We start from the raw sequence: 21060 nt of genomic DNA, 5'->3' as shown, positions 1-21060 counted from the left end.
TTTTTGCAGCGCTTACCTCAGTACAAGAATTGTGGAAGCATCTGGACAACAGGATTCGACACAGATGGATCTCTGTCTCCAGAGGCTCGCATTGAATACGAAAAGAAAGGCAAAATGGTGCCGGTGGTGGTGTGCATGATGATGTCATCACGTTGGTGAAGGCATTGCGTGCCAGTCGCCATTTTGTGTGTTTACATTATGGTGCTCACTCGTATGGGCATGCAAGTAATACATAAATTAGAGAAATTAGGAGAATATCACTGACCTTTGTCTCCATACTCCTGGTGGTGTGTTAAATTCCCAGTGCAGGTGATAATAGTGGTTGCTTATAATGAGATCGGTGCATTTTCTTAGTTAGAGGTATCATACATGGTGGCACAATATATTGTAAATTCCAATCATTAAAGAGGATTGCTGACATTGCTCTCCAAACATATGATCTCATGTATAGTTGTAGTTATGCTAGAGTTGCAAACATAATGTCACAGTATATTAGGCAGTTGGTAAAATGCTTTATGTCTGATACACATTATGCTGGTTTTATTAGGTTTCTCCAATTTTGTACATACAGTTTTGAAGAAGACGCCTACTTCAGTACATATATTAACACTTGGTTGCAAGACAGAGGTAGACAGTGTTAGACATAATTCAGTGGTAAACATAATTTACGTTTTCCGTGCATACTTGGGTAATTTTGCACGTTTGTTAAATAATTTCATGGTGTAACAATTGATGTTCTCTTCCTTTAATCGTGACTGTTCCATTAGAGAAAACAGGCAAAGTTACACTCTTTGTTCATTCATCCTGGATGCAAGGAGTTCAACCTTTCCAGAAGTTTTCCCTTTGGTCAAGTAATTTCTAGATACTGCATCCTGTGTCTCTTTTCTCAATAGTCTCTAATATATGAAATCTCAGTTGAGATATCTGGGGCCTGACTTCCAAAAACTGTCTAATTACCAGGGATCTAGTATTTCCTATGCTGATGTTAGACTAGTGTTCATTCTATCAGAGCTTAGCCTTCCTTGTTGATTGTCCAACATAGTATTTGCAGCAGGGGCATTTTATGCAATAGATGATGTTGGTACTATCTCATCTGGCATGACATTTTAAAAAGGTCTTCTTCCCTGTGTTGGGGTGGAATATTATGGCTCCTTTCTGTACTAGGCTACAGTTTGTACATTGTAGACATGGGAAAGTCCAGTTTTTTGGGGGTTTCTTTGGTGGTCTGTTGCTATCACTCCTGACCAGCATGTCCTTGATGTTCTTGCTCCTGGTATAGGCAAATACTGGTGGTGTTTTGTATAGTTTGCCTAATGTCCTGTCTTGTGAGAGATAATGGCAGTGTTTATTGACAATTTTCTTGATCCCTTTACTTTGTACTGAGACTTTGGTGACATAGATGGGTGCAGGTTGGATCTTGGTGCTACTTCCCATCAATATTGTCTATCTTGTGATATTCTCAATGTTCTCTAGAGAGTTCTTTATTTCATCATCTTGATAGCCTCTTGCTTTGAATCTGTTAGCCATGTCTTGTAGATGTCTCTCGCAAATCGATTCATCTTGGACAGTCTTCTTCACCCTAAGGAATTGGCTCTAAGGCAGACTTTTAATGGTATTGGGGGGATGAAACCTAAGTCTGTTGAGGAGATTGTTGCGTTCTGTGGGTATCCAGAACAGGTTGCTTTCCAGTTTGTCTCCGTTATGTTTTACTGTGATATCTACAAAGTCTACTGTCTCTTTGCTATTTGTGATGGTACTCTGTATCATGTCATCTATGCTGTTAAGATAGCATAGAAAGAGTGCAAAGTCCACTTTGGTGCCTGACCATAGTCCAAAGAGGTTGTCTATGTACCTGCCCCAATATTTGACATAATTGTGCCAAATGGGGTGTTTGAGGATGTGCTCTTTTTCAAATTTAAACATGAAAGTATTGGCATAGCTGGGTGCCATTGTGGAACCCGTAGATGTCCCTGATACTTGGATGTAATACTGTTCCTTGTATCTGAAGTAAGGATTCTGGGATATGAAGTCCATCAACAGCATGAGGAATTCTTTTGATGGCTTCAAATCATTGCCTCTGAGAAGTAGCCATTCAACAGATTCCTGTCTCTGCTCATGTGGTATCGAGGTGTAGAGGCTTTTTACATGTGCTGTGAACAAGATGTCTTGATTGTTCGTCTCGATGGTATTTAATAAATTGAGGAGGTGTGTGGTGTCTTTGATGTATGTGCTTATGGTTTGTATGAGGTGTTGGAGAAAGTAATCTAGATATGTGCATAGGGGTTGTAAAATGCTGTTGATGGCTGAAACTATGGGACGCCCGGGGAGTCTCATTGATTTCTTATGAATCTTGGGTAAAGTACAGAAGATGGGTGCCCTTGGATGTGGTGCAGTGAGGACGTTTTTTGTTCTGTCAGAGATCCATCCTATATTCTCACCGTTATTTAGTAGTTTCCCAAGATTAGATCTTATCTCTGGTTGGAGTCTTGGTCCATGGGGGCATATGTATTCCTGTCCAGTAGCTGTAATTCACACTCTATGTCGTAGTCTTCAGTGTCTAGGATCACTAGACCTCCATACTTGTCTGCTGGTTCAAATGTGCGTGTGGTATCTGCAAAAGGGGTTTGTATAATTTCCAGCTCTTTTTGGCTGAAGTTGCTGTGTTTAGGACCTGTACATAATATTTTCTGTAGGTCAGTGGTGACCATTATTTGGAATAAGTCGATGATGGGATAACTTGTGGGGGGGATAAAGGTACTTTTGGGTATGGATTCGGTGAATTCCAGTTCTTCAGTGGGTTCTGTAATGTTGTTACTGTCTTGTTGAGCAAAAGAAGCTTTTAATCTTAAATTCCTGGAAAATGTGTATAATTCTCAAACAAATTAGAGCTGTAGGTTGGCACAAAATGTAAGCCTTTCTGAAGTAGTTATAGTTCTGTTTTTGTGAGCCCTCGATAGGTTAACCACTAGGTTTGCTGTGGGTTGTGACATGTTGCTGGTCATTGGGCCTCATTACGACCCTGGCGGTGTGGGAACTACGGTAACGGTAAGCATGCCTGTACCGTAGTTCCCAAACCACCGTACCGGGCTGTGCTCGCAGGTGCCTGACAGCCGGTCAGGTTTTTCCTGGCAGGCTGACCGGCTCCCGCAAGCACAGCACGTCGGATGCACCGGCACAACTCTGCATGTGCCGGTGCATCTGATGTCCCCATCCCCATTCAGCCCTATGGGGCAGAATGGGGATGAGGAAGCCGTTGATTCCGGCACCCGAAAATGGGCGAGAACTGGGTCTCCCTAACTCAGCATGACCCGGTCCTTGCCCATTCACGGGTGATGGAAGAAATGCAACTGCGGCGGCAGCCGTGCCATTTTTAAAGGCACGGCTACCACCAGAGTTGTAATGAGGTCCATTGTGTTTCTCTTCCTGTGTCCCCTCCTGGACTTTTGCCTCTTCCTCTCCTGCCTAACAAAACACTTGCTGTTGTTCCTGTGCATTCTGTTTCAGTGTTCATGACGCTGGTGTTTGCCCTTGGGGTTTCTTCTGCTTCATTGGTTGTGGATTCTGTACTTCTCTGATCAGATGAACTCATTGTGCCTCTGTTTTGTTGTGCTGTTGAGTTTATGGCCCTTTGGAACATGCATATGTAATGGATGGGATTTACACCAGAATAATTCTGAGTCCAAATAAACTGACAAACTCAAGAAGATGCCAAGTTACTGTTTTATTAACAATTATCTAAAACAGGGAGGTAACAATGAACATTAACGGATGTACGCTCAGTCTCTCTATGATATCCACAAAAAATACAATTCTCATAATCAATAATACATCAGAGTGACGTCATACTACGTGGCAATAGTGAAAAACCTATTAAGGGTCTCGATTGGTTAAGGAAAACATCTAGATATACACTCATACAAGAGCTAGGATAGTTATTTGCTGTCCTTTATCAAGTGGACAACTTATGCCTACCTCTTCAAACATGTCATTTCAGGAACATCAGATAGACAGTTTTCATTGGTCTTACTAGCTATAAGGTCCTTCGTTATACAGACTAATACAATTAACTGGCACGCGTGTTCCATGTCTGGAACATTCAGTTCATTTAGCAGCACATGAGCCAAAACCCAGGTGTGGGGAGATAGGACATGAAGCTACCTCACTGCCCAATTAGCCCAGCATCTCTCATCACACATGCCTTCTGCCATGAAATTGTCTTTGTACTTGGCCTTGCCGAGTATTCTTGTCTTGGGAATGCACGGGAGTGAGGGCACTCACTATCATGTCTGGAACTCCAAGTTCAAGCTCTATTTCCATCTTTGGCTCACGTGACAAGAGACCATGATTCTGTCCATTTTGCAGCTTTTAAATGCTTTAAATGAATTAAAACTAGACATGCTTTGTGTTCTTTCTTGTACCTTAACATGAGAAGATTCATCATCCACACACTCTTTCTCTTCAGAGTAGATAACTGACCTTGATTTCTAGGATCTTGACTTCAGGCCTCGCCATGCAGCTCCACTAGCCTGCTTATTCTGCTGCGATACAGCTTTTCATTCTCCTTTTATGGTTTTGTGGCTTACTATTTCATGATACCAATGTCCAGTATCTGTACAAAGGTGGCTTTGCCTGCATTCTATTCAATACTCACAGCTAGTCTATACAATTATTTAATCTACCTTGCGTTTCAGCTGTCTGTTTTCTGCAGCACTTTGTTAACGTGTAATCTTCTCCTTTTCCATGTTGATAGTTTACTCAATTCTTTACTTCGTCATTTGTCCTCTAGGATCCATACATTGTCTTCCTTCAGTGTCTCGGGACGTCATGCACACTTTTTTATGATGTCATCAGTTCATTTCCTTAGCTCTTTCTCATATTGCTTCAGGGAGTTCTTCCTGCAGGTTGTCATCACTTCAGGGGCACATTCGATAGGGTTGTCTCAATGGGTATCTCCTTCAAAATACTTGCTGCGGTATTGGTACGTTAGCTGATGTTAGGCAAGGCACAGTTTCATGTCTCCAATAGAGGGGAGGGAGGGGGCGGGATCACCTGCAGATGTATACAGCTGCTCCTCTTAATTGTGTTTTTGTTTGTACCTGTCCATTCATGAATTTACTACCTTGTTTAGGTAGTAATATGTATCCTGTCTAAATTTGCGATGTTTTTTGTTTTCTAATTCAGTACGATAATCTGCTAGATTATTGTTAATATCTTCTAGTATTTTCTCTAGGTCTATTGCCGAGAGAGCGTTTGTGAGTTCAGACTGTATCTCTGTAAATCCCTAAGTAAGATTGTCCAGTTCATTTGACAGTTCTTGCACAGTAAGCAATATTAAGCCTAGGGAACATTTGGTTAATATCTGTTCATATTTGGAAACAAACTCACGACTTTCTTTGCAAAGTGTCGGTCTCAGGAGGATGCACAGACCTTGTGGGATGCGTTGAGCGTGGTAGTATTTGGTATGGGTAACTGCATGCAACTTCTTGTTGATTTCCCTGTGAATTAGTCTTTCTAGATTCTTGATTTTAGTGCTGGTGTCTGAGATGCCAGTGTCTCTGATGAGATTGAGGATGAAGTCTGCCTCCTCTGTGTTTAAAACTAAGGTTTCAGCTTTCTTGTCTGTTAAATTTGTCAGTTCTTCGTAGGGCATATTCTAGTTGTGCGTGCCTCCACTTGTGCTATGCAATAATGAGGATACGTGGATGTTTCCGGGTTGAGTGGGCACAGCTGCTAAATAGTGCCTTTCTTTAAGTAAATCTAATTCCGTTTCTATGGTAGGAGTATTATTTGGTCCTGTAGCCAGAATGACCCCACTTGCATTGTGGGGTGATTGATATGTTAAGGGATATTGGGCCTCATTATGAGGTTGGCGGTAACCCTCTGGTGCGACCAGCGGGTTGCCACCAACCCTGTAACACCGGCTCCGCCGCCTGACTTCCCGGTGCCATTGGGACATTACAAGTCCCGGCAGAGCAGGAAGTCAGGGTCAGGTTTTGTAAATCCCCATTCCCATGGAGTCCCAGAGGACTCCATGGAAATTGGGACTTGTAAGCACTGACACCATTGCTAATGGTGCCGGTGCTTCCATGGCAACTCTGCCTGCCCAGGCTGCTGTGCCCCGGCAAGGTCAGACCTGTTGGGCACAGTGGCCCTGGCAGGCAGACTTGTAGTTTGGCAGTCTGGAAACAAGGGTGCTGGTAAGCTTCCAAGGTGAGCTTGTTGCCCCTGAGCTATCCTCGCATCCCGATTCCTCAGACGTCTGAAGGACCTTATGTAAAGGATCACGTTTTTGTTCAATTTTTTATGTATTCTCAATTATACCATCCATTCAATAAGTATTCAAATTTCAACAAAGACATTTTTTCATTTTTTATAAAAATGAAGCATTTATTCTTTATGTTATCAGATACATTTCAGTCCGGTGGACCATCTCTAGGGACGGAAGACCACTGGGCAGCCCAGGACTACCATCTGGAATGCCATCTGGTAGAAGGTGACAGCAGTGGCAAGTGTACCCACTTGATGGAGAGGACTGCCGCAAGCAGTGGAACGACCTGAGGGTCAGGGGACTGCTGCCCCAACACCGCCAGGAGTCCCTGGTGACTGGAGGAGGCACTGTGGAGCCACTGGTCCTCAACGCCTGGAAGGAGAAATGCAGTACGGTGCTTGACATCGAAGGGATAGCAGCCAGGAGGCGGGAGGTGACTCAACCACCCACACAAGTGCATGCACAAATGACAGCCCAGCATAAGATGCCCCATTGGACATGGACACATGTCAGCAGACCCAGAGGCTGGGCATGCCAACAGGGCGGAGTGACAGGATGGGACATCAGCCACCCCCCACAGCAGCCATGTGGCAGGGCACCAAGGGCAGCCCTGAGTGCCACATCAGTGGGAAGGGGTGGCAAGTGCCAGTCCGATAGCACAGCGAGTAGAGCGTTCGCTTTGATATCTGTGCAGAGCCCGCTGACGCAGGTTCGAATCCCGGCAGGGCCAAACTAAGCCTTTCATCCTTGTGAGGTCGATAAATGAGCACCACACACCGTGGGTAATTATAAGCAGCGCACAGATACCTGAGGTTTCGTAGCGATATATAAATTCTAAATTATGATTATTATTATTATTATTAAGGGACCTAAACAAATGGCATGCGAACAACACCCCCTGTGGAGCACCCTGTGCCAGTGGGATTGAAGTGCGTGAGCGACCACAACACCGTGCAGCAGTCACACCAGCATGTTGCAGGCCCAGTTGTTCTGCCCCTTGTTGGTATGGCAGACAATCCACAGGGAAGTACACGTCCCCCACACTGACATGTGCTCAGCCTGTCAATCACTGTGCACCACAGTGCAGCCTTGCTGGCTGCACAGCAGTGCCCCATAGAGCCATGACAGTGCCATGGACTAAGCCACCACCCCCACCATGTGAGTGCCACTCAGGGAGGGGATGATGGACCACAAGCATGCATGCCAGATGTCAGCTGCCCTAGCATGGACACCATGCCCTCTCCACACACAGGCGAAAGACCGATGGCCATTTGTCACACATGCATTGCTACAAACAACCCTATGATGCTGGGTCCACATGCAATCTCCCCTGACCAACCATGCCCATTTGCCCTTATGTGTGGGGTCCCACTCTGTACCATAGCAAAAGTGTCTTGCATGCCAGCACACATGGCAGAACTATACCTGATAACATTTCCTGTGTCCCCTACAGGCAGGCACTCACGCATCGCCAGAGGCATCAGAAGAGGAGGACGTTGCAGGCCCATCTGGGAGTGGCACATCCATCTCCTCAAGGTCTGCCACCACCACCCCCCACAAAGGCCCACTCAGGCTACACTGAGGCAGATGCCCCGCAGTATAACACAGCAAAACAGCAGCCTCAAGCCAACAACCACACCAGAGGCCACCGGGAGCAGGGAAAGGCACACTGCACCCACACCCGCAGCCGGAGCCACAGACCCCAAGGCCACACCTGCTGGCAGGTTGACTGAGGAGTTACAGGGGGACCACCAGCCCAATGTCATTGCCTGCCGAAGGGCCACAGAGCGCGGAGAGGCTTTCATGCTGCCAGCGTGCACACTGCCCAGAGAGCCCTCCATGCCACCAACGTGCACACTCCCCAGAGAGCGCTCCATGCTGCCAGCGTGCACAGTCACCTGAGACGGACGTTGATACACCCTCATATGGCTCCCCTGAATACAGCTCAGGGCCAGTGCAGAGACCCTCACCCACACAGAGCACACCAACATGCAGCATGCTGTTGCGGAGGTTTGAGGACATGGAGCGCAGACAGTGGAAGATGAAGGCAATTGGCCACACTCACTCTGAACACCTGCAGGCCATTAGGGACAGCATTCAAGGGGCCACCCACAGGATTGTGCGGGCCATCATGCGGAATAGGTCTGAGACAACAGCCAGCACTGCCACCTTCACACTGTATGCCCAGAGGGTCAGGGAGATGACTGAATGCATCTCTGCACTGACAGAGGCCATCCGGAACAGCACAGGGGTGCAACGCCAACAAGACATGGGGACAGTCTCTGTCCCTTCCACTTCAACCACACCCACAGAGGGGTCACAACAGGGCACGTTGAGGCATCAGTCACAGAGCCTTCTGTGTCCAAAATCATTCAGGGCTGGCAGGGTGGGGGTAGGCCTCTGTTTTGAAGGACTCTGCAACACTGATTGCCATGAGTGGCTTGCTAGGGAGTTGGTGGTGGGAGGGGGAGTTGGTGGTGGGAGGGGGATAGTGTGAGGGGGAGTTGGTGGTGGGAGTGGGAGGAGGGATAGTGTGATGGGGAGTTGGTGGCAGGCGGGCAGAGGGGGGATAGTTGGGGCACTCCATTACATAAAAACCATTGAACTTCATCAATGTGAGGACATTCCTGATTGTGTCATTGTAGTGTTTATTGATTGAGGTGGTGTCACACAGTCGTGCCACACAGTCATGCAGGGCTTGTTCGATGTGAATGTGTCAAATGAAATTGTCTATCAGTCCTTGGCATGCCAATCTCCCATCCCTCACATCATCTCAGGCATTGCGTGCATTTGCCTCAGCCACAGCCACTGCATCCTCATCCTCGGAGGGTGGCATGTCCATGTCAGGGTGCAGTGGAACATTTCTCCTCAGGCAGATATTGTGTTGCATAGCACACAAGCACAATTTTTCCCACTTTCTCTGGGCTCCAGTGGTACAGTTGAGGCAGCAGAAATGTGCCTTCTGGAGGACAGCTGCATGGTTGTAGGCAGTGTCCTGTGGTGTTTGTGGATTACGCACAGGAGTCATTCGCCAGGGCAGCTGTGGGTATCTAGAGTCACCTGCATGGGGGAGGCACAGGCATTAGACATGATATAAGGTGTAGGGGTAGACTTACACCATATCAGGCCAACATGGACCTTCATTTCACAGCATTTTTTAAATCTTTTTTTTTTTAACATTTTTAAAGCACCCACACAACCCAGTTTTAGTTGCATATTTATAACGTGCTTAAATACTCAGAGGTTTCTAAGCATGGACCTGGGGATCGAACCTGTGTTGCTTCATGTCCTTTTGCTTCCAAGGCGAACCCGTTTCCGCTGAGCTATCCTCCCAGGATATGTCTGCGCATGCAGTGTCACTCATGTCATGCATTGTTCGTGCTTCACATGCAACCGGTTCCCTAAAACTATATTTGATAAACAAGTCTGTGATAAAAGGATTGCATGTGTGAATCTCTAAATTCATAACAGACACGTTGCTTGCTGCTCACATCACAGTTCACAACACTCACCCTAACATTAAAATGTTTGTAACCATGAACCATACATACTCATTCAGACTTAATAAATCTAGGTAGGTCGATAGGAGTTTCATTACACAAGTCACACCCCTGTGAAACAATTTTCCACTACATTTGAAAATAACTCACTATCTTGAAAAATACTATTGAAAGCTTTTAATGTATTCATCCAATTTTAGTCTCATGTCATTGATTTGAGTATTAGCACTGGGAAGCTACCCAGCAGTTGTCATGCAGTCGACAATGTCAAATAACTTAACATTTCAGGATCTTGTTGACTAGGCCACAAGCCAAATAAGTCAAGGTTCTCTCCTCAATGCGAAAGGTGCATTTAAGGTATTTTAAAGTGGCAGATATCTTCTTGCCCGTAAACTTCACAATGTCAGCATCACCATTACCCCAATGCACAGTCTCTGTGCTTGTATCCACTTTCCTCCATCTCCTGTTATTTAGGATGGCCTTTCTGACAGGCCTGGGAAAAGAAAGTGTGTTTTTGGCTGAAGGTTTCTCCCTAAAGAATAAGAGAGCAGTGGCACTACGGTGTGAAAGATGCATATAGAAGCAGAATCAAATTAAATGCTAAACAGCGCCGCTTCCCAGTGTCACCCAACTTTCGCCAGTGGTCGATTTCAGTCATGACCGCACAAAAAGGACTAGGTTGTTGAGAGCAAACCTGGTGCCACAACTACCTCTCATTTACCTACTGCGCAGTAAGAGCCCTGCTTCACAGTAACAGAAGTTAGGTATGCTGCAAGACGTATTCATTTATGCTTATTATTATTTAATCATTTGGTACTTCAGAATTCTTTTCTATCAGTGTACAGCATGACTTCAAGGCAAATATTGTCTTGGCATACTTTTTTTAACTTTTTTTATTTGTAACCTTTACAAAAAGACAATACACAATCTTCATTAAACAAGAATTAAAATAACACCCTCAATAACACATTACAAATGATCAACATCTAAAAAATCATACTTAAAAATTACAATGTCATTTTGAAGTATTTACAAGATCAGAAAGCAACAATAAAAAGAGCTCATTTGATCATTCATAAGGTATGCTATTAGATAATTCAAGATAACTTAACATCACAGCCCAAAAGAAAGTTCCAAACCTTAAGATTTACACAACCAGGACTACTTAGAACATATGATAATTCATAGGATTAATAATATAGTGCCAACAACATCCTAACAGCAAAAATTCATTCTTAGTCCAGTGCCTATGTCAAAAGCAGCAACCTTACAATCTAGAGTGCGTGTTTAAAAAGCGCAGAACTGCCATTTGCATCCTAACCCTGGTTCCATGTAACATCTCCAACCACAGTGCTTTGAGATCGACACATTCTGTGTTGGGTACAAATTTGGAGAAACATTCAATGCGGGCTTGCCTAAGGCCCACACATTCGGACAATAGATGTTCCAATGTTTAATCCATAACATCGTGCTTACAGAATCTGCATTCAGAGAACGAAGTACCTGACCTAAAATACATAATCAAACCGGTCTCCAGCACATTAAACCGAAATCTCATAAAGTCATGTCTCAACGTTTTACTCGTAAATTTCATAAGGTATGGTTCAGTAGTACCCATTTTTTTATTATTTGAGACCAAATGACAGTACAGTCCTTTTTTCGTAATTTCATTGACCGTGAAGTTGCAATCAGAGTGCTGCAGGAGACTCTTGACCTTCATGGGATTCATGATGAATAGATCGTTTGAGACCCCAACTTTTCCAAGAGATTCTAAAGCCTCCCTTTCCAAATCATGAAGGACAACAGATGAATCCACACCTTTGATGAGCCCCCCACTCAGAATGCCATACAAAGTGGTATCCTTAACCATTAACAATTTCCTGTATAATGAAACTCTTCGCCACTCAATTATACTTGAAATGGAAAAGAGCCCCAGTTCGTAGCGGATAGCCGCTATTGGTACACACTTCGGTAAGCACCACACAACTGATCTAAGTAGGCGGGCCTCATATTTAATAATTTAATTTCTGCACCAACAGCGGGCAAATTCCAACCCATAGCATAAATGGGCAATAGCTTTACATCAACACGAATTAAGGCACGGTATCAATGAAAATTTCCCATATTTATTATCGGTTTTTCGAAGCTGGGTAGCCAATGGATTGATTTTCTTTTCTAGATAGTTACAAAAGTTGACCCTGGTAACAAACTCAAATATAGGATATCCTAGATAACGAAAGGCATGGCATACTGAAAGTTTAACATGATCTAAGAACCAAGCAAACCTAATTGCACTTTTCATATAGCTTAGCCGCAAAATAACAGTTTTTGTGTGGTTGATTACCAATGAAATTTCCAGAGTATATTTTTTAAATGAGGACAACACACGCTGAAGACTGATCAGCGTATGATCAAACAAAAGTACATCGTCGGCGTAAGCAGACCACACAACCTTAATACCTTCTACTTTAGGTGGTACACAGGAAGCATCCTGCAAATGGGGGCTGACATCAGAAAGATACAGATTAGAAATAGTTGGTGCGAAGATGCATCCCTGTCTGAGGCTATTTCCCGTCTTAATTTCCTCAGACAGTGATCCGTCGAACTCTAATTTTGGTTTCTGCGTGAAGATGATATAGTATTGATAACAGTGGTGCGGGCATGTCCAATAACAATAATTTGCCCAGAGTGTAGTTCTGTTGACCAAATCAAATGCAGAAGTCAAATCAATTGAAGCCAAAAAAAGAGGTGAGGTACCCTTAGACCTGGTCTGGTGCTGCAGCATGTTGATCAGGAGCCCTTCAGCATCCGTACCAATGGATTTCCTAAATCCAAATTGCATGGGGGACAGAACTCTTTTAGCATCCATGCAAGTCTGTATGTGTTCCAAAATTAAAGATGCAAACATTTTGTAATCCGCATCCAGCAGGGCGATAGGTTTATAGCTTGTAGGCAAGCACCTATCACCCTTTTTAGAGATGGGCACCACAAATGACAAGTGCCTGCTCATCGGGATAGCCTTGGTGATAACAATATCCTTAAATAAGAGAAACAAAATCTTAGCCCATAAAACAAGATTTCCCTTGAACACGACATTAGCGAGCAAATTGGGGCCAGGGGCCCGTGAGGAGGAACAACGGGAGATAAGCCTTTGAATTTCGAACAGTGTGAAAGTAATATTCCATTGGCATGATTCAATATCTTCCGGCATGAGCCATGTAATGGCTGGTGGGCTATAGAGAGTACCGAAATTCCCTTCCCAAACCAGAGAGGAGATACAAACTACTTGTTCTCTACCTTGAGTGTCCCCTCTCTTATTGATGAGAGTCCAAAAATGTCTAGTGTTTGTTTTAGAAAGCGCTTGCAGCATGCTTTCCGCATTCTTTTGATAGAATTTGGCTCTCAAAATATTGGCTTTTATTTTCCATTTATTTTTAACCTTTTTGATCTTCTCACTATGTTTTCGCTAAATGGCATTTTTAATAAAAGGCGAATCTCCCGATTCCTCTCTTTTTTGAGCACATACATAGTTGGATCAAAGACGTGCCTATGGGTTTGTCCTGGTGTCACAGATCTCTTGATGCCTTGAGGACCCAATATAACCCCTTTGACATAACAGTTAAAATCCTTATGAGTATAGATTCTGTTCTTTTTTTCGAAGCCGTTCTCATCATAATCCCGGAAGAAAACCTTATTAGCTTTCATGATGTTATCACTGTGCCAATTAATTCTGTTCTCGGGATTATTCGAGTTCAGCACATGAGGAAAATTCACACTGGGTTGTACATGATACGCCTGGAGGGAGACCTTAAGCAGACTACGATCACTATCACAAGAGGGTAGTATTGTGAACTCTAAAATTACATTGCAAAGGAGCATATTGAAAAAAATATAATCAATAGTGGAATACTCAAACCCGTTAGTCCAAGTATAGCGATTCGTACTTGTGCACAAAAACTCATTTAAACACTGCATACCCCAGTCCGACAGAAAAAGGGGCTACATTGCTCCCTGCAGTTGCTTGTGGGAAGGACCAGAGCTTAAAGAATTCATCAACGGTTCCTCATACGTGCCCTTTAAACCTGATCCAACTTCGGCATTGAAATCCCCCATAAACATAATGTTTAACGTTTTACAAAACATTTGGCATTCCTGTATCATATCGTCTATCGCCATGATGAATTCAGTCAAATTCAAATCAGGACACCAATATACATTGATTATAAGAAGATAACCAAGAGGATCCGGAAAAGCAAAGTTCAAAAGCATAGCAATGCAGCCCCACTGAATTGTGAACTGCTTGATGCTTTTGAAGGACAGTGTATTTCTAATTGCTATCAGCAGGCCCCCTGAGGGTCTACCTCAAATTTGTTAACTGCCAGCAATTGATGTAGGCAATAGCCATCCAGAACCAGAGGGGCAGTAGCCCAAGTCTCCTGAAGACAGAAGATAGTTGCTTCACGTAAATGACTGGTGCTGAATGATGCATGCTGCAGAGCCTTATTTCCCCTTGAATTCCATGAAATGATGGTATGAGTCTATGACTTCCCATTTAATCCTTGCATTTTTTACACATTTTCACTCAATGTTTGTGCTAACCTCTTCAAATCAGTTCCGGAGGGGTGAGTCTGTGGGTTTACCCACTCATTCCTATTTTGGAGGGTGGCCTGAAAGGATTCTTTTCGACACCTCCCCTTCACCATAACACCTTGGCTTATCAGCCTATAATTGAAAGGTTCGAGATCAAAGCCGAAGCAATGTAGAGCGTCAACTTCCGACACCACCAATTCCATAATGGCCTGAGAAAAAAAACAGCCTTACATAGTCAAATCTGAGTGGGTGCATAAAATCCACCAATTTAATATCCCCAGATGAAATCATTGATAATCTTGGAATCTCACCAAAAAGGGAGAGAACTCTTAGGCGATTGAGAGACTCTGGTCCTCCCTGTGGGAGCATAAAATAGAGCATAATTCTTGGGAGGTCCGTAAAATGTGGAGCTCTCCAGTCAACTCTATTATATGTTTCACTTATTGTTTCTCATTCATCTGACCTAGAAGGGACAAAATTGTCACCCCCGACGCCCCGTTCTGGTCGAGACAATTCCTCCCACTCTTTAAATGGGGTGAAGTTCTTACTCCTTTCGGGTATGAGACTCTCTTCTTGCTGTTCCATTGGGGCAGCTCATATTTGGTTGGCATGCAATGAGCCAGATTGATCAAAAATTTTGTCGCGGCCATCGCAGGAGCGTGTGGACTGAAAGTGGGAAGAGAATTGTGCCTCACTCAGTCCCCCATGCCTCAATGGGATGACGGGATTAGGTCCCAGGTCAACTGATTCATTGCCCTGCCCAAAAGTAATAGGGGGATCTGATTGATGTTTCCCTGTCCCTGCAGAATTAATAGGCAGCCTGGGTGGATTCGGACCAGTAGGTGATCTTTCTGTAGTATCAGAACCAGCACACAATTTAGGCTTCACTTCCGTCCAATTCACAGAGTCAGAGGATTTAACACTCTGCCTTCTTGAGTCTTCTAAAAGGTTCCTCAGGGCCTGTTGTACCATCAATTTAATGTCCTCACTAGAAACCAAAGTAGGGACAGAGGTGGAGGAGGGAAGCCCCCCCCACTGAGGCACTAGAGGATAAGTCAGTCACAGAAGCCTCACCAAAGAAAGCAACTGGACCCACCCGCCCACCCCTCTGGGGGATAATTCCCCTGCTTGGGCCCCCTCAAAGTTGGAGAGGTGAAAGTTATTGAATATATGTACTGGTGTGGTCATGGAGATCTGTTTGGAAACCGGAATATCCTCTTCTTTCACACCTTTACTTGGAAACGCCTTGGCTTTAGGAGTGAAAAAAAGCTTAATATCCGTATTGTCAACCAGACCCATATTTATTTTGGGATTATCCGAGTGTAGTTTCCCCCTCATTTTTTGGGTGGTAGTGTTATTTTGATGTGGCTGAGAGTCAGAAGATGACTTATTTCCTTTTATTTGCACTTTTTGTAAAAAAACATTTTTTTTGTTGTTTATTTGCCTGAGAGGAACCCTTATGACTCATTGCCTCAGTCAAGGTGTCATTCGCCTCCCCATAATCACTTGCCGCCCTGACAACGTGATCCTGAGGATACAGTGCAAGAGCATCGCGAATAGCCACTTTGATTTTAGAGGAGGTAACCAATTCTTTCAGCTCAAGCGCTTTTTGGCTTTCTTCATCCAACTGGGATAGGTCAATTCCGCCTTCTAATGAAAGGCCACAGATTTCTCATAGATTAGAGTTGGTGTTAGAAATCTTTAAAGTGGGGAGATTCTTAGTGTTTTTGGCAATGTTTTTAGCAGAGACACCGGAACTGACTTCTTTCCGTTTGAGGGCCCTGGCCCTCATCGTCTTCTCTCTATGAGAAATGTATGGAATAAATGCAGAGTCGGATGCCAGAGACGAGTCCCTGTCCCTGTGTCTACCTTCATCACTGATTGTATAGGTACCTTCCTCCATTGCTCGTAAAAGGGCTGAGGGACTATCAATGTTGGTAGGAATCTGGACAGAGGCTGGGAAAGTGTCAATATTGACCGACTTAACTTCCAAAGTATTGATAATGGGTGACGTCATAACCATTCTCTCCTCCATACTTTTAATCTGATCAATATTGATGGACACCATAGCTTTTAAATCCACCATACCACTTACAATAGTGGTAAGTAGGTCCTTATTCCCATTAACCAGAGCCTCTGCATATGATGTAGGCCCAGCCAAAGTATCAAAGGCTGTTTGCGAGGTCTGATCATAGCAAAAGATTCTGCTTGGGGCCAGGCTATTCCCCGCAGGGAAACCACATCTCTCCATCGCAAACAAAAAACCCTCCATTTTACTGATCTTCTCTGAACTATCCGTAATCAGAGATCTAAATTCTTGGATAACAATGTGAGTCCTTTCGCGACCCCTATCAAGAAAGTTTAATATCCTTGTTAATACAGGAAACGTGGCATAAGTTGAGGCAGTATCGTCAGAATCAATACCTTCAAAAAGGGGTCTAATGAAAGGTGCTTCCGGTACATATGGGTGGAAGTGGGTTGGGGATGCTGGACTGGAGCAATTACGGGAGTTCACACGAGGGCTACTCAGCTCAACCCCGTCCCCATTGATAGACCCAACTGCCTTGTCCATGGAGATCGTGCCAAAGAATGGTTCTGCGTGGACAGAATCAGGCAGAAAGGGAGGAGAGGCTGAGGGAGATACTTCATGTAAGTGCACATTGTCAAAGCCACCCCCTATGGCCCTGGCAGGAGTGGATGGTCCCTTGGATAAACGGACCCTTCTATCCAACTCTGCCCGAACCACAGGGGCCAAAACGGAGGTATCCGCCCCCAATTTGGGTTTGGCTCCCTCCTCAACCTTACCCACTGATTGATAACTCAAATTGAATAGATGTAGACAAAATGGCAGGGTTTGTATATATATGTCCCCGAGGCCCCCCTCAGTAGACAAAGTAGGAGCAATGGAAGTGCTATTCCCACCATGGTTAACAGATAGCAGCTGCTCACCTAAAACCTTGGGCTCAATTAGAACTTTACTTGGGGAGCAAGGGGACGGCACTCCTCCTAAAGGAGGGCTTTCCATATTGTAAACAAACACAGGTTTTGCCAAAGAATACGTTTTTTTCCTGCCGTTATGGGATGGACCGCTTTGCCACTGCGAAGCAAACCAACCATAATCCAAAAGCAATATCAAACGCTAATCTTTCTTCACAAAGGTATGAACATCGAGCCCAAAAGAAGATAGACCCCTGTCAGACATCAGAGACCAAAAAACAAAAAAACAAGCTGGAACTATAATTTAGCGTTGGCATGGGGGGTTCAAAGGCTACCCAGGCCCACAGTTCCCCCCAATGCTGACACCCTTAAACCACAACGGTCAGTAGTATACAAGCCTATAAGTTCTTTTTTCAAATAGATTAGCGAAAAACCTTGTGTAGCCACACTTATATCTAGATGCACCAGCGGTTCCCAGGGTAAAGGCGAGCAGCCATCGCCCTAGCGCCTCACACTAAAGTTACACGAAAAATGCTTTGCTTGCAAGCACTAGATACCAGTTAGAGCTGAGGGCTCAAAGGCTCAAATGCCCACAGTCGGCCCAACTCATGGGCGTACACTGCTAAAAGACCCAAGTAACGCACCTTTCAGGGAAAAGCAAACACACCAAATAGAAGTCCGTAACAAGGCATGCACTTCTCCGGAATATAGCGGAGTTAAATTTCATTAAACAAAACACTCACTCATGGAATGCTCACTGGCAGCCTCAGCTTGTTTGAGTTGATGTAGTCCCCAAGAGCACTGGTGGAGCTGTGAGCCTTACAAGCTCTAACAGGCTCCAACAGGCTCCAACAGGCACTTTCGGGGCATTTCCGGGCGCGAGCCTGTGCCTTTAGTAGGAAGTTGCCGGCACAAAGAAAAGGGGGCGGGCCAGACCAATCCACTGTAAAGAGAGCAAAACAAATAGTGAAAACACCATAAAGGTCCAAAGTCGAATTTGATTTAGACGTCCATATATCGCATCGAATGTGCAAATAAACACACCAAGTTCTTAAAGAAAAAAGCACATCTCGTCACAGGGCGATGTTGGAGCAGAGCGGGACAGACTCCTCCAGGCTCCAACAGGCACTTTTGGGGCACTTCCGGGGCACTTCCAGGGCACTTCCTTGGCATACACCTCCATTAAATCACTAGTCACTGCAGCTGAGAATTACCTTAGAGGCTAAAATGAATAGGAGAGCAGAATGCATTAAACAAAATATGTAATTAGATCACTTATTTCTATTTTCCATTTATTGATTTATAACACGCCATAACCCAGAGGCATCAGGGAGCACATAGGACAACAAAATAACAGGATGAGGTTGAAATAACATTGTGATACAAGCTTTACTCAAAGAGGAAGGTCTTCAGTGCTTTCCTAAAGGTTCTAGTGTTGGTGTTCTGTCGTAGCGATAAAGGGAGCGAGTTCCAAGTTTCTGCTGAGCATACAGCAAATTACCTGCCCAAGGCTTTAGTTCACTTGGAGGACGGGCGGACCTGCATCAGAATGGTCGATCGAAGCACATGTGAGGGTTTGTAAAAAGGGTCACTAGAGATTTCAAGTATTTTGGGGGGTTTTCCAAAGAAGCATTCATGAACCAGGGAGCCAGTGTAGGCCTTGCCAAAAGGCTGTGATATGGCAGTTCCTCAAGATCTTTTTTATGATGTGAACGGCATAGTTCTGAACAGTCTGAAGCCTCTGCAAGCTTCTCTAATCCGCGTCTATCAGCAAGGCACTACAATACAGTAATCTATCGTAATCTATCCTCGACAGGATGACTTCCCGAGCTATTGGTGTCTAGTTAGCTTCAGTAAGGTAGGGACAAATGTTCCTCTGGAGTCTTGGGTAGTAGGCACAGTTTTGTTTTACATTTGGGCTGTGTGTGATTCTGCGCTCATGGAGCAGTTAAGGTAAATGCCAAGCTTTTTTATTTTGTCCTGCACTGAGATGAACATTCCAGGATGGAGAAAGCCTGGTATTCATGATTTAATTTTGATCTTGCCTGGGAAGATTAATAGCTCTGTTTTGCCTCCATTAAGGCCCATCAAGTTGTCACTTATCCATGAGTCTATTAGGTTGTAGGTGTTAACGAGGTTTGTAGTGTCGTCAGCATGGTGCCCAAAGATCTCCAGAACCAGCTGAGTGTCATCTGCGTAGTTGGTATAAAAAAACACACCTGATGCTTGCAATAGGCTGCAGAGGGTTCTGGCATAGAAATTAAAGAGCACAGGGGACATACACGCCCCCTGTGGTACCCCACAGTTGGCGAGATTGGGGGCTGCTGATGCCTCTTGCCACCATACTCTGGATAATCGCCCGGACAGAAAGGAGTGTACCCATATACATGTCTTTTTGGAACAGCGGCCAGTATCTCTCGGTGTGTGCAATAGGCGTTTGTGGTCCAGGAGGTCGAAAACCGCCGATATGTCTAATAGTACTAAGAGGCCAGTTTTACCCTTGTCCATAATCCCCAGCATGTGGGTCTAAAGATCAATAAGGGCCGTCTCAGTACTATGAGCAGGCTGAAAACCGGACTGTCGGGGATGTGGAGAACACATGAATGTAGAAAACAGTTGAGTGTACTGCGGGAAGAACATGGACTGCGGAGGGCTTAGGTTAGGGAACGGCTGAGTGTGGCTATCAGCTGAATCTGGCGAGCGACGGTGTGTAGCGAGCGGCTGAGTATGTCAAGTGACCGAGTGTGGTAAGCAGCTGAGTAGGGCGAGAGAACGGGTATGCGTCGAACGAACGAGAATAAGAGCGAGAGAACGAGTGTACTCAAAACAGATAAGTACATTGTACGAAGAGTGAATGGACCTGATGAATGCAGAACTGACGAGTGATTGGCAGATGAGCCTCTGAAACGAATGAGGGCGTAACAGATGAGCCTGGGGAGCGGGTGAACGCACGAAACAAATGAATGAATGGACCAGAGCGCATGATTATGCTAGATGGAAGAGTATGCTATACGGATGAATTCGCAGAGCCGATGAAAAGTGCATATGAGCAGATGAGAAACAAAACACATCGCACGGGCCGGACCCCTCTGAATTGCGTGATGTGCAGACTTTAATGTGGAACACAAGGAACTGTGGTAAGAGCATACTTCACTTCACACCCCACGCTTACTCTCTCCTTACACCACCACTCAAGTAGAACACAGAGATACTATGACACCATTCGGTATAACTGTTCTCATATCAACATCCGCCGCTCACTCCCCATCACTCTAAGTAAACATTGCTGGTTTCTCACCCCCAGCCAGGCGTTCTCGTCAGGCCTAACGCTGCCTCACCCGGACTGGATAACTCCTGCCAGACCGAACACATACCCCTGATTCCTCAACCACCACACCTATCGCTAGGAAGCAGCTACCACAGAAATTCCGCTCCAGCTGCACACATACCTGGTGCGCACACGCACCTTTGACTCTCTCGAATCGCTCCACTGACCCGAACCTCGGTTCCCAAGGGCGTTCAACCTACCAGCGCCTTCAGACCATACCAATGGTATATAAGGCGCTATATAAATGCAAAATAACAATAACAATGTAGTGCACAAATAGATTCTATGAAAGTCTGGATTTGACGTGTGGCCTCCTTGTCCAAAACCTTCAGCAAGAAGTTGGTGATGGGCCTTAAATTGGCCACATTGTTTAGGTCTGCCCCATGCTTTTTTCAATGTGGTGTTACTGTGACGTTTTACATTTTGCTCAGAACTGA

The sequence above is a fragment of the Ambystoma mexicanum genome, chromosome 11, assembly GCF_040938575.1.
Source record: "Ambystoma mexicanum isolate Mex_15411 chromosome 11, UKY_AmexF1_1, whole genome shotgun sequence".
NCBI lineage: Eukaryota > Metazoa > Chordata > Amphibia > Caudata > Ambystomatidae > Ambystoma > Ambystoma mexicanum.
The sequence above is the reverse complement of the archived record's forward strand: the minus strand, read 5'-3'. Positions refer to the sequence as shown.